Below are 15,875 nucleotides of genomic sequence, written 5' to 3' on the forward strand. Positions count from 1 at the left end.
GCTTCACCCACACCCCTATAATTAAAATGTCCCTCTTTGTACATTTGAAATGTTGGTAGGTACGTGTGCCAAGTGTGCCCAGGGCCAAACTGTCCACCCTTCCCCTTGTTTAGGTCTCTGTGATCACTCCTGTGTAAGTTTGTACTAGTTTGCGATGTTTTGAACAAATGCTCTGTATACACCTTGTTATCACCAGAACAAGAATGTGCATTTTACACCTTTTTGTTAAATTAGTATTTTTAAGTGAAGTGGGCAAGTTAATTTTCTCAAGGATACACACCCTAACGTAATGCATTGTGCACCCTTATGACGTGCATTATATATTATGCTTAATATACATATATCATTCCACAAACTAGCTAATCAAAACAAAGCCACTTCATTTCCACCTTGTTTTGCAACTTTGTGCAAAGGTCCTGACTAAGCTTGGGAGATACTCCACCTGATTTATTCATCCTTTATTACCATAGTATTACTTACTTACTATAACTATATATGGTATACAACTATGTTTCCATTAGTATCTGTAGTTTACCTCTATATTTCTGTACATGCAGTTTGTCATTGTTATTTTCAGTGAATGTATTAGTTGGCAAATATTTCAATTGTATACAACAAATGTTTGTGTTACCCAACCCCTCCATTCTTTGCACCTCCTAGCAGTAAATTCCATCAAATAGCCGTGTCTCTCTCTGTGTCTCTCTGTGTCTCTCTGTGTCTCTCTGTGTCTCTCTGTGTCTCTCTGTGTCTCTCTGTGTCTCTCTGTGTCTCTCTGTGTCTCTCTGTGTCTCTCTGTGTCTCTCTGTGTCTCTCTCTCATAATTCCATAAACCTGCCAACAGAAACAAAGCCACTTCATTCCCACTAAGTACTACCTGCCCACCATAGTTCCTTCTAATTTGATAGCAGGCTTTCTCAGATGTTTGACATAACACTCAGCTACCTCATCATTCCCTTTACAGGTTATCAGAGGCTGCAATTATCCTTTTAATTCTCCCTGGCCATAAACTCCAAATCCCCCTTGCTACCTTTTGTCAAAACTGCTCAGTTTAACCTTTAGATTGTAAGCTTATATAGACTATCTAGGAAAACACTCTGTATAAACGAGCTTCAATGGCGAGATCTCAACTCACGGGGAGGGCCTTTTTTACCTTTTGTCTTGGTCTGTTTATATTGTACTGTCATTTTCCTGAATTGTACAGAACTGTGGAATATGTTGGCGCTTTATAAATACCAGTAATAATATAGTAATATATAATATACACATACAGGGAGTGCAGAATTATTAGGCAAATGAGTATTTTGACCACATCATCCTCTTTATGCATGTTGTCTTACTCCAAGCTGTATAGGCTCGAAAGCCTACTACCAATTAAGCATATTAGGTGATGTGCATCTCTGTAATGAGAAGGGGTGTGGTCTAATGACATCAACACCCTATATCAGGTGTGCATAATTATTAGGCAACTTCCTTTCCTTTGGCAAAATGGGTCAAAAGAAGGACTTGACAGGCTCAGAAAAGTCAAAAATAGTGAGATATCTTGCAGAGGGATGCAGCACTCTTAAAATTGCAAAGCTTCTGAAGCGTGATCATCGAACAATCAAGCGTTTCATTCAAAATAGTCAACAGGGTCGCAAGAAGCGTGTGGAGAAACCAAGGCGCAAAATAACTGCCCATGAACTGAGAAAAGTCAAGTGTGCAGCTGCCAAGATGCCACTAGCCACCAGTTTGGCCATATTTCAGAGCTGCAACATCACTGGAGTGCCCAAAAGCACAAGGTGTGCAATACTCAGAGACATGGCCAAGGTAAGAAAGGCTGAAAGACGACCACCACTGAACAAGACACACAAGCTGAAACGTTAAGACTGGGCCAAGAAATATCTCAAGACTGATTTTTCTAAGGTTTTATGGACTGATGAAATGAGAGTGAGTCTTGATGGGCCAGATGGATGGGCCCGTGGCTGGATTGGTAAAGGGAAGAGAGCTCCAGTCCGACTCAGACGCCAGCAAGGTGGAGGTGGAGTACTGGTTTGGGCTGGTATCATCAAAGATGAGCTTGTGGGGCCTTTTCGGGTTGAGGATGGAGTCAGGCTCAACTCCCAGTCCTACTGCCAGTTTCTGGAAGACACCTTCTTCAAGCAGTGGCACAGGAAGAAGTCTGCATCCTTCAAGAAAAAACATGATTTTCATGCAGGACAATGCTCCATCACACGCGTCCAAGTACTCCACAGCGTGGCTGGCAAGAAAGGGTATAAAAGAAGAAAATCTAATGACATGGCCTCCTTGTTCACCTGATCTGAACCCCATTGAGAACCTGTGGTCCATCATCAATTGTGAGATTTACAAGGAGGGAAAACAGTACACCTCTCTGAACAGTGTCTGGGAGGCTGTGGTTGCTGCTGCACGCAATGTTGATGGTGAACAGATCAAAACACTGACAGAATCCATGGATGGCAGGCTTTTGAGTGTCCTTGCAAAGAAAGGTGGCTATATTGGTCACTGATTTGTTTTTGTTATGTTTTTGAATGTCAGAAATGTATATTTGTGAATGTTGAGATGTTATATTGGTTTCACTGGTAAAAATAAATAATTGAAATGGGTATATATTTGTTTTTTGTTAAGTTGCCTAATAATTATGCACAGTAATAGTCACCTGCACACACAGATATCCCCCTAAAATAGCTATAACTAAAAACAAACTAAAAACTACTTCCAAAAATATTCAGCTTTGATATTAATGAGTTTTTTGGGTTCATTGAGAACATGGTTGTTGTTCAATAATAAAATTAATCCTCAAAAATACAACTTGCCTAATAATTCTGCACTCCCTGTATACTCATCTTAGGTCCCTATTTAGCCTTGTACTGCAGAGAGCCTCAGATGGAATTTTTTCCCAAGTAAGTGGGTTAATCTCATAAGAGCAGACATTAGACTGTGAGAGTAGGACCTCCAAAGATGGGGTACATTGACGTTGTGGTAGGCTTATGCAATGTATGATCATATAATGTAACTAAATCCCCATTATTTTTTTGCCTAGATTAGGTGTTTTTAAAAAAATTTTTTAAAAACTAATAAAATCTGTCAACATTGAAGTTGCTGTTTAGTAGATAGGAGAGTGCGCTGGATCTTGTGTATTGTTTATTGTATAATATGGCCCCCAGCAGCACCCCATTTAAGCATGTTCAGGTGAGTGCAACCATTCTCCATGTATATATATATTTGGGAGTCTAGCCAACTCCTTGGTTTTGCACCCCTCCCTGTTACAGGTTCCTCATCTCAGGTCCCTATTTAGCCTTGTACTGCAGAGAGCTGGACCTTGTGTATTGTTTTTGTATAATATGGCCCCCAGCAGCACCCCATTTAAGCATGTTTAGGTGAGTGCAACCATCCCCGCATGTTTTTTATATACCGTATTTTTCGCTCCATAAGACGCACTTTTTTTCCCCTCAAAAGTGAGGGGAAATGTCTGTGCGTCTTATGGAGCGAATATAAAGCTTTACTTACCTGTATTGTAGCGTGAGCCGGCTTCACCGCGCGCACCGCGGTACAGGAACTTAAATTTCAGGTTCCAGTTTCCGGCGGGACTGAAAGGAAGTGCGAACTCAGTGTGCACACTTCCTTTCAGTCCCACCGGAAACCGGAACCTGAAATTGATGTTCCAGTACCGCGGTGCGCGCTGTAAGGCCAGCCCACGCTACAAGACAGGTAAGTAATTATGGGACAAGGGGAGGGGAGGGGGGACAGTATGGGAGAGGAGAGAACACTATGGGAGGGGGGAGACTATGGGAGTGTGGGAGAAGATTATGGGGGGGGGGGAGAAGATTATGGGAGGGGTGGGAGAAGATTATGGGAGGGGGGAGAAGATTATGGGAGGGGGGGAGAAGATTATGGGAGGGGGGGGAGAAGACTATAGGAGGTGGGGGAGAAGACTATGGGAGGGGGAGGAGAGAACACTATGGGACAGGGGAGAAAAAAAATATTCTGAACAAACTGTCCCATAGTAAGAAACTGGGACAGTCTGTTCAGAATATTTTTTTCTGGGTTTCTTCCTCTAAAAACTAGGTGCGTCTTATGATGTGGTGCGTCTTATGGAGCGAAAAATACGGTATATATATATATATATATATATATATATATATATATATATATATATATACACACACACATACATACATACATACATACATACACGCATACTACTAACGGAAATCACATAAATTAAAACGATTACATTTTAAAGAAATAGAGTGTATGTATGTATGTATGTATGTATATATATATATATATATATATATATTTTTTTTTTTTTTAGAGGAACAGAGCATTCTTTAACACACTCACTGACGCTCAATGACATAGTTTCATTGACCCATACACCCATGCTCTCAGATATACATACACATGTTCACTGGCACACACAAAATCATACACATACATCCTTAACACAAACTGGTGCTCACACTGGCAATCACACAGAAACCCATACAAACACAATGATACACAATCACTAATGCATACATATTAACATACACTGACACACACATTAACCTATAATCATTAACACACACTGGCACACACTGATCCATACTGACATACACGAACACAGTAAACCTATATAAGCAGTAACACACACTGGCCCATACAAATGTCCGCTCTCACTGGTCAATACAAACACCCACTGGTCCATACACACATATGAGGTTATGAGCCCAGCAGCCTTCAGTTCTGTTAGTTATGCCAGGAGTGACGGGTAGTTGTTATTCTTTGTACCACTCTGCTGTATGGGCACTGGTGGGAGGAGGAGATGATGCCAGGGCCCTTGGTATCTAGTGATGGGAAAGCATGTACCCCGTACTGCTTCCACTTTGCTTGTGATCCAGTTTTCAGGCAGCGAGGCCAAGTAATATGCCGGCACCCATTGCTTGGAAACTATTCCACATGCAGAGTGAAAGCAGGAAGGAGTAAATACTTCCTAACATAGCTGGCTTTGTAGCACCCAGTGACATTTGTCCCCTCCCCTGCCCACATTTGCTATGCCACAGAGTGCCCTCGCACCCTCCCATTGCAAGTAGTCAAGCTGTTTGCACACAATTTGACAACTAAACTGTGGTCTTCCAAGCGCCTCCTTCTCGAGATCTTGGAAGCTCCTGCATGGAGATCCCATTAGCACCACTGACCTAAACCCTGCAGTGCAGGAGGCGACTGATGGACACAGGTAAGTTGTCAAAGAGAGAAGCACTTTTCATGAAATGTCCTGCATCATGTAGATGTTATGTGTGTCCTGCTGGATCTGGCAAGCCTGGGCTTAACACACTTATTGCAGAATATAGAGTGTGTAGGCTAAACAAGACTGCACAACATTGTGCTGGGCATCAGATTATGACCACCATAGTGCAGGACTTAGTATGGAGAATATATAAAGCTGCAGAGCTGTTCAGTTTCAGCACTGCAGAACCCACATTGCAGAGGTCTGACACTTCCTGATTTCTCCTAACACGATATTGCAATTCACTTGGGGGGGAGAAGAGGACTGTACCATTCCGCACTCATATGGGTCAATTATTTACAATAACATATGTTAGCCATGTTTGTTTTAATCATAGTGATAGTGAGTATATAGAATATCATGCAGGGACATGTCCCCGGGGTAAGCAGGGGTCCAAATCTGACAAGCATTTGGAATTTATGTTATTGTGATAGCACTTCCATATCTGCATCACTTCTCAACCTTGTGAGAAAAAAAACGACTTTAAAATAAATAAAATACATTTTAAAAAATGAAAAAATAAATCTAAATGCTATATACACACACACATGTGATGTGTCATGATGTGTCATACTGTGTTAGAGTAGAAAGTGTGTACAAAGTTGACTCACCTCCAGGAATTCCAGTCTAGCAGCAGGGAGCTAGAAAGCTTCTGCTTGGTCATTGAACCGCAGTTTAATTAGGAAATGGTAGTTACTTTAAAAGAACACTTCAAGCACCATAACCACTACAGAGCACTGTACAAGTTATGGTGCCAGGAGTGTCCTGGGACCCCCAAAATGCAGCAGTCAAACCATTGGCTAGCGGCATATAGGGCAGTTCAGTCCAGACATACTGAATCCATACGCCATTGTTGTCCCACATGAGAAACTTTTGGAGTGGAAGAATGGGGAATAAAAAATAAAATGTGCCATCAAGTAACGCTGAATTGTCCTGTTTCTAGGCTCTCAGCCGGGCCCTTACCTCATGACCCGGGAAGGACAGTGAGCATGTTACATTTCCTAAAGGAGGGGGTAAGCTTTTGATGCCTGGGGAAACATATGGGACTGCACTAACAGACAACTAGCACCATAACCACTACAATAAGTTGCTGGATGGTTGGAGTGTCATTTTGAACAAATACAGAGTCACAGAAAGTCAAAAAACAGAAGACATAAAAAAAAAAGAAAAAAGTAAAGGAGAGAGCAAATGGGAATGACAACAGAAGAGAAAAAGTGCAGGAGAGATACAAAGAAAAAGAACAGACAGATGAGACACATTGAATCAGACAGATAACAGTTATATCTATATTTAGTAGGTGATGTGTGCACATGCATAGATGTTACATGCCATTAATTGGCAGACAGACAGGAATACATTAACCCAGACACACAGTCACTCTCAGATATTGCACAATGTCAGCAATTAACACTGAATGACACTGTGCACAATGACAGGTGCTGTAATGCTCTGTATACTGCTAGAACACACAGTATACACACTATATAACCCAGTAACACACAGTCATTGTAGCAAAGTGCCAGGATGTGATACAATGTAACACAATGCAGCATTCCATTCACTCCAAGCACACACCACACTGGCTCCCAGCTCTATATTCTCTCACCTTCAGGTTCAGTTCTGATCAGCGGTCCAGAAGGTGAGCCGTTACCCCCAATCAGTGCCGGGATCACAATGCAGGGATGACAGATCCGACCCGGAACTGCCGCACTTTCATTACATAGCTTCCATAAACAGTCACAGCAGTTAGAGACATTTGCAGCTTTTTATTGCCCTCTAGTGGTAATATAGCGCAACACATCGAAATATATAATAAGTCACGTTAAAGGGACACTAGACCCTTTAATTGAAGTGGTCTGGCCCCTTAGCCCCGCAGCTGCAAACATTGAGAAACTGCAATGTTTTTATTGGAGGGTTAAAGCGACACTTTCACAATCCCTGCAAAATGAGTATGTCACAAAGATAAAAGCTTTATGAAATACTAGTTCTGTGTTGTAATTTCACTGAAATTCCAACCCGATCAAAAGATATACTGAGACAAAGTAGGGACTACATTGCAAACACTACATGTACACTCTGCATACACTAATACAGCACACATACTGCATACACCAACACTCTGCATACACTAATACAGCACACATACTGCATACACTAACACTGCATACACTAATACAGCACACATACTGCATACACTAACATTCTGCATACACCAATACAGCACACATACTGCATACACTAACACTCTGCATACACTAATACAGCACACATACTGCATACACCAACACTCTGCATACACTAATACAGCACACATACTGCATACACTAACACTCTGCATACACTAATACAGCACACATACTGCATACACTAACATTCTGCATACACCAATACAGCACACATACTGCATACACTAACACTCTGCATACACTAATACAGCACACATACTGCATACACCAACACTCTGCATACACTAATACAGCACACATACTGCATACACTAACACTCTGCATACACTAATACAGCACACATACTGCATACACTAACATTCTGCATACACTAATACAGCACACATACTGCATACACTAACATTCTGCATACACTAATACAGCACACATACTGCATACACTAACACTCTGCATACACCAATACAGCACACATACTGCATACACTAACATTCTGCATACACTAATACAGCACACATACTGCATACACTAACACTCTGCATACACTAATACAGCACACATACTGCATACACTAACACTCTGCATACACTAATACAGCACACATACTGCATACACTAACACTCTGCATACACCAATACAGCACACATACTGCATACACTAACATTCTGCATACACCAATACAGCACACGTACTGCATACACTAACATTCTGCATACACTAATACAGAACACATACTGCATACACTAACACTCTGCATACACTAATACAGCACACATACTGCATACACTAATACAGCACACATACTGCATACACTAACACTCTGCATACACTAATACAGCACACATACTGCATACACTAACACTCTGCATACACTAATACAGCACACATACTGCATACACTAACACTCTGCATACACCAATACAGCACACATACTGCATACACTAACATTCTGCATACACTAATACAGCACACATACTGCATACACTAACACTCTGCATACACTAATACAGCACACATACTGCATACACTAACACTCTGCATACACTAATACAGCACACATACTGCATACACTAACATTCTGCATACACCAATACAGCACACATACTGCATACACTAACACTCTGCATACACTAATACAGCACACATACTGCATACACTAACACTCTGCATACACTAATACAGCACACATACTGCATACACCAACACTCTGCATACACTAATACAGCACACATACTGCATACACTAACACTCTGCATACACTAATACAGCACACATACTGCATACACTAACATTCTGCATACACTAATACAGCACACATACTGCATACACTAACATTCTGCATACACTAATACAGCACACATACTGCATACACTAACACTCTGCATACACCAATACAGCACACATACTGCATACACTAACATTCTGCATACACTAATACAGCACACATACTGCATACACTAACACTCTGCATACACTAATACAGCACACATACTGCATACACTAACACTCTGCATACACCAATACAGCACACATACTGCATACACTAACACTCTGCATACACCAATACAGCACACATACTGCATACACTAACATTCTGCATACACCAATACAGCACACATACTGCATACACTAACATTCTGCATACACTAATACAGCACACATACTGCATACACTAACACTCTGCATACACTAATACAGCACACATACTGCATACACTAATACAGCACACATACTGCATACACTAACACTCTGCATACACTAATACAGCACACATACTGCATACACTAACACTCTGCATACACTAATACAGCACACATACTGCATACACTAACACTCTGCATACACCAATACAGCACACATACTGCATACACTAACATTCTGCATACACTAATACAGCACACATACTGCATACACTAACACTCTGCATACACTAATACAGCACACATACTGCATACACTAACACTCTGCATACACTAATACAGCACACATACTGCATACACTAACACTCTGCATACACTAATACAGCACACATACTGCATACACTAACATTCTGCATACACTAATACAGCACACATACTGCATACACTAACACTCTGCATACACTAATACAGCACACATACTGCATACACTAACACTCTGCATACACTAATACAGCACACATACTGCATACACTAACACTCTGCATACACTAATACAGCACACATACTGCATACACTAACACTCTGCATACACTAATACAGCACACATACTGCATACACTAAAATTCTGCATACACTAATACAGCACACATACTGCATACACTAACACTCTGCATACACTAATACAGCACACATACTGCATACACTAACACTCTGCATACACCAATACAGCACACATACTGCATACACTAACATTCTGCATACACTAATACAGCACACATACTGCATACACTAACACTCTGCATACACTAATACAGCACACATACTGCATACACTAACACTCTGCATACACTAATACAGCACACATACTGCATACACTAACACTCTGCATACACTAATACAGCACACATACTGCATACACTAACACTCTGCATACACCAATACAGCACACATACTGCATACACTAACATTCTGCATACACTAATACAGCACACATACTGCATACACTAACACTCTGCATACACTAATACAGCACACATACTGCATACACTAACATTCTGCATACACTAATACAGCACACATACTGCATACACTAACATTCTGCATACACTAATACAGCACACATACTGCATACACTAACACTCTGCATACACTAATACAGCACACATACTGCATACACTAACACTCTGCATACACTAATACAGCACACATACTGCATACACTAACACTCTGCATACACTAATACAGCACACATACTGCATACACTAACATTCTGCATACACTAATACAGCACACATACTGCATACACTAACACTCTGCATACACCAATACAGCACACATACTGCAAACACTAACACAACACACACTCTGCATACACTAATACAGCACACATACGGCATACACTAACACTAACACAACACACACTCTGCATACACTACACTAACACTGCATACACTAATACAGCACACATACTGCATACACTAACACTAGCACAACACACACTCTGCATACACTACACTAACACTACATACACTAATACAGCACACATACTGCATACACTAACACTAAAACAACACACACTCTGCATACACTACACTAACACTGCATACACTAATACTGCACACATACTGCATACACTACACTAACACTGCATACACCAATACAGCACACATACTGCATACACTAACACTCTGCATACACTAACACAACACACACTCTGCATACACTACACTAACACTGCATACACTAATACAGCACACATACTGCATACACTAATACATCACACATACTGCATACACTAACACTCTGCATACACTAATACAGCACACATACTGCATACACTAACACTCTGCATACACTAACACAACACACACTCTGCATACACTACACTAACACTGCATACACTAATACAGCACACATACTGCATACACTACACTAACACTCTGCATACACTAATACAGCAAACATACTGCATACACTAACACTCTGCATACACCAATACAGCACACATACTGCATACACTAACACTCTGCATACACCAATACAGCACACATACTGCATACACTAACACTCTGCATACACTAACACAACACACACTCTGCATACACTACACTAACACTGCATACACTAATACAGCACACATACTGCATACACTACACTAACACTTTGCATATACCAATACAGCACACATACTGCATACACTAACACTCTGCATACACTAACACTAACACAACACACACTCTGCATACACTACACTAACACGCTGCATACACTAATACAGCACATATACTGCATACACTACACTAACACGCTGCATACACTAATACAGCACATATACTGCATACACTACACTAACACTCTGCATACACTAATATAGCACACATACTGCATACACTACACTAACACACTGCATACACTAATACAGCACACATACTGCATACACTACACTAACACTGCATACACTAATACAGCACACATACTGCATACACTAATACAGCACACATACTGCATACACTACACTAACACTCTGCATACACTAATACAGCACACATACTGCATACACTACACTAACACTCTGCATACACTAATACAGCACACATACTGCATACACTACACTGACACACACTCTGGATTTACTAGTACAGCACACACTCTGCATACACTACACTGATACACACTGCATTTACTACTACAACACACACTCTGCATTCACTACACTGACACACACACTCTGCATTTACTAGTACAGCACATACTGCATACACTACACTGACACACATTCTGCATTTACTAGTACAACACACACTCTGCATCCACGACCCGGACACACACTCTGCATCCACGACCCGGACACACACTCTGCATCCACGACCCGGACACACACTCTGCATCCACGACCCGGACACACACTCTGCATCCACGACTCGGACACACACTCTGCATCCACGACCCGGACACACACTCTGCATCCACGACCCGGACACACACTCTGCATCCACGACCCGGACACACACTCTGCATCCACGACCCGGACACACACTCTGCATCCACGACCCGGACACACACTCTGCATCCACGACCCGGACACACACTCTGCATCCACGACCCGGACACACACTCTGCATCCACGACCCGGACACACACTCTGCATCCACGACCCGGACACACACTCTGCATCCACGACCCGGACACACACTCTGCATCCACGACCCGGACACACATTCTGCATCCACGACCCGGACACACACTCTGCATCCACGACCCGGACACACACTCTGCATCCACTACCCTGACACACACTCTGCACTCACTATACACACAGCATCCACTACACACACATTCTGCATTCACTATACTCACTCTACATCTACCACACATTCAAACACTCTGCATTCATTATACACAGACACTATATCTAATACGCACACTGCATACACAAATACTACATCCACTACACAAACACACTCTGTATTCACTGTATACACACACTACATCCACTACACAATGAATACACTCTGTATTTACTAAACATACACTACATACACTACACAAACACACACTGCATACCCTGCACACACTTCGTCTAATGCACACAACACTACACCCATTACACAAATGTAATATCTGCATCCATTACACACACATTCTAATTCTTTTTTATTTTTTAATTTTTTTTATTTAAAGTTTATTAGTTTCATCAGTGCATACATCAGGAAAGCAAATATATGCATCAAAGATAACGTAGCGAGAGAACTGCATAATATAACATCTTACTTAACAGCATAATTAAAAATAGCATAAATCAGCAACATGAGGTTTAATCTAAACATGTCTACATATCATGTATAAATGAAAGGGGGGCCAATAGATCAATATCCCTTATAGAAACAGATAAGGGGGTAACCCTAAATAAATGTTAACAAAAAAAAGGAGGCATAGATCTGTTCTAACTTCACTGTCCAGTATGACATGCGGTAAAAAGACAAACCATAAATCAAAATCTATGATACTTTAATCAAAACCAAAAAACACACACAAAAACCCTAGCTATGGGGCGTGTCCTAGACTCTGAACGGAGAGGTCGCATGGCTTGAGAGCTCCGTACGAAAACGGCCATAATCCAGAACACTAACGCTCTGCCGAACATACTTTATCGACCATGTCTCAAAGCAAAACTAAACGGACCGCTGACAAGTCCGAGAAAACAGAAAAATCCAACTTTTTTGCCTCCAGGGCAAGCCAGCACAAAGCCCAACAGGCCCAGACTTCAGACCAAGATGGCGCCGAAGAGGAACCGGAGCTACCACACACGGTGACACCGCCAGCAGCAACGCTCACACAGGAGATTATGCAAACTATGCTAGATGCACTCTCCACTAAACTGCTGCAAACACTGCAGACTGCTCTGGGGGACCTCAGGAACGAAGTCCGTGAATTGGGAACCCGGACCTCCACAGTGGAGGATAAAATGGCGGAAATGGCCGACGCACACAATGAGCTCGCAGGTAAGCTCACATCACTACAAGCCAAAATAGACGCACACGAGTCTAAAATGGCGGACCTCGAGGACAGGGGACGCCGCAATAACATCCGCATACGCGGAGTTAAAGAAACAGTCACACAGGCGGATCTCCAGACCTACATCACTGAGCTACTCCACTCCGTGGCGCCAGACCTGCCAATAGACATCCTACTGCTGGACAGGACGCACCGTGCGGCGAGGCCTAAATTCCTGCCCCCAGAAACACCGAGAGATGTGCTGGTGCGTATGCACTACTATCATGCAAAGGAGGAGATACTGCGAGCGAGCCGAGCAAAGAAAAACCTACCGGATCCCTACAGGGATATCCTCCTATTTGCGGATATCTCAGCAGCCACTTTGAAAAGGCGCAGGGACTTCCACAGCGTCACGACAGTGCTACGGTCACACCACCTGGCATACCGATGGGGATTCCCGGTAAAACTGCTGGTCTCCAAGAACGGGAAAACGACCATGATCCACAGCCCAGAAGAAGGAGACCGGATACTCCGAAGCTGGGGACTGGACGACCCGACCAGTACACAAACAGAGCCGCAGCAGAGAAGACTGTCCCCGGACTGGAAGAAATCCAAGAGACATTGATGAAGGGACTTTCATGTTGTTTCAAGTGTCATAAGAAGGGCTGAATTGCACAGCAAGTATATTGATCTCTTCCCTGGGCAGAGAAAGGGGGGTGGGTGGGAGATATGCCAACAGACCAGGGGGTTGGGTGACCCCCTAACTGATCAAGGGGAGCTGAATACGAGAGGAATAAAGACCCGAGGGGTGCTACCACCTCTGGTTAAAGTCCCCGTATGCCCCAGATGTACACCCTAGCTCTAGCTCACCACCCCAAAAAAAAAAAAAAATTACAAATTATTAAAATAAAAAAAAAAATAAATAAATAAATAAATAAAATTAAAATAAATAAATAAATAAAATAAAGAGTAAAAAAAAAAAAAAAAATCACCTAGATAGAATGCATTGCTGAGCCCAACTTTCACTTTTGATTAAGCAACCTTCTCTTACTAGAACTCAGAGCCTACCATAATATACCATTCCTAAATGGCCAAAGTACGGAATGACCTTTTCTCTGGGAGGAAGCCAAACGCTTCCGCCCCGGGGCACCACTCCACTGTGCCCAGCCACTATCCTGGCAGTTAAGTTCTTTTTCTTTTTAATGTTTATGTTGTATTGGTTAAACATATACTGTTTTTATGTTAAATGTTACGGCCGTGTGGGCGGCCTAGCTGGGACCGACTCTCCGCCCTGGACCTCACTAGGAGGAGTCTTGGCCTCTGTGTCGAACTACTGGGAAAAAGCGGTGCTTCCACAGCGAACACACACTTCACACGTTTTTGAGGGTTGGATGCCCCGCTTGAGAGAGCTGGGAGGGGTGTCCCCCCTGACCAATATAGACGTAATCTATAGGTATTGTTGCACAACATTCCTTTACAACCCCCCATGAAAATATGCTCCATGAATGTTAGAGGATTGAATATCCCGGTTAAACGACATATGTTGGGGAGGGAACTTAGGAACATACGGGCGGACGTAGTGTGTCTCCAGGAGACTCACTATAGAAAGAACGATCACCCTAACACATTACAATCACGATATCCCTGGCAGTTTCATTCTATGGCACCAACCAAATCGAAAGGAGCATCTATTTTAATCAGCAATTCTATAAGCTTTACATTGCATTCTGCGGACATAGACGATCAGGGACGGTATGTTATAATTACAGGACTCTTTAACAATATGCTCTACACTATTGCCAACGTATACACACCAAACACCAACCAGAGAAACTTCCTCAGCTCCATACTACAGAAACTGACACATTTACAAGGGGGAATTAAGATCGTCTGTGGAGACTTCAACCACATTTTAGACCCCATGGTAGACACGACTCTGACAAGCTCCAGACTTAGGCTTAAGACCCTCCAAAAAAGTTGCAAACAATTACAGAAACTCCTAGCCCTCCACCACATGTATGACGTGTGGAGAATCATGCATACACGTGAACGCGCGTATACCCACTTCTCTCAGGTACACAATTCCTATTCCCGGATAGACGGGTTCTTAATAAAAGGGACAGCCCTAGACCAGGTGACAAAGTGTGAGGTGGGCGACATAACATGGTCGGACCACGCAGCGGTCACGCTGGAGCTGAAAGACCAATATGACTTTACACATAGGAGCCCCTGGAAGATACAACCCACGATGTTACAAGACAAAAAATTTGCACAGGAACTGAGACACGCACT

General features: G+C 42.4%; 1 protein-coding gene across 2 annotated transcripts in view; it reads right to left on the minus strand.

The window, feature by feature from the left end:
- ABHD6 (abhydrolase domain containing 6, acylglycerol lipase) overlaps positions 1–15,875 on the minus strand; it is a 73,903-nt gene that overhangs the window by 17,544 nt on the left and 40,484 nt on the right. Inside the window, exon 1 of one of the 2 annotated variants that reach the window (XM_063427562.1) lies at positions 6,873–6,999. The exons of the other annotated variant lie outside the window; for it this stretch is intronic. The gene's annotated coding sequence lies outside the window, so the exon portion shown is untranslated. Of the gene's footprint in view, positions 1–6,872; positions 7,000–15,875 lie in introns of those variants that run through there. 2 annotated transcript variants of the gene reach the window in all.

The sequence above is a fragment of the Pelobates fuscus genome, chromosome 7, assembly GCF_036172605.1.
Source record: "Pelobates fuscus isolate aPelFus1 chromosome 7, aPelFus1.pri, whole genome shotgun sequence".
NCBI classification, from domain to species: Eukaryota; Metazoa; Chordata; class Amphibia; order Anura; family Pelobatidae; genus Pelobates; species Pelobates fuscus.